At 36.8% G+C, this 228-nt stretch overlaps 1 protein-coding gene across 1 annotated transcript in view; it reads right to left on the bottom strand.

Moving 5' to 3' along the window:
• Positions 1–228, bottom strand: part of drd4b (dopamine receptor D4b) — a 26,784-nt gene that overhangs the window by 25,756 nt on the left and 800 nt on the right. The gene's annotated exons all lie outside the window — the stretch shown is intronic.

A 228-nucleotide genomic window follows, 5' to 3' on the forward strand; every position in this document is an offset into this window, starting at 1 on the left:
CTGAGAATAAAGTCAGAATTCTGTGAATAACATAAGAATTCCGAGATTAAAATCAGAATTCTGTGAATAAAGTCATACATTTTCACCAGTGGCCCTAATCCTCTTCCGTAGATTTATTTGTTCGTTTGTGGTCAATTGTGTTTTACGCATCTTCGTAGTGGATTTTTTGTGTTCTTTGTAGCCAGTCTGAGTCTTTGCGGTTGTGCAGGTGTTTAAAAACTGCAGCAA

Source organism: Etheostoma spectabile, chromosome 1 (genome assembly GCF_008692095.1).
Source record: "Etheostoma spectabile isolate EspeVRDwgs_2016 chromosome 1, UIUC_Espe_1.0, whole genome shotgun sequence".
NCBI lineage: Eukaryota > Metazoa > Chordata > Actinopteri > Perciformes > Percidae > Etheostoma > Etheostoma spectabile.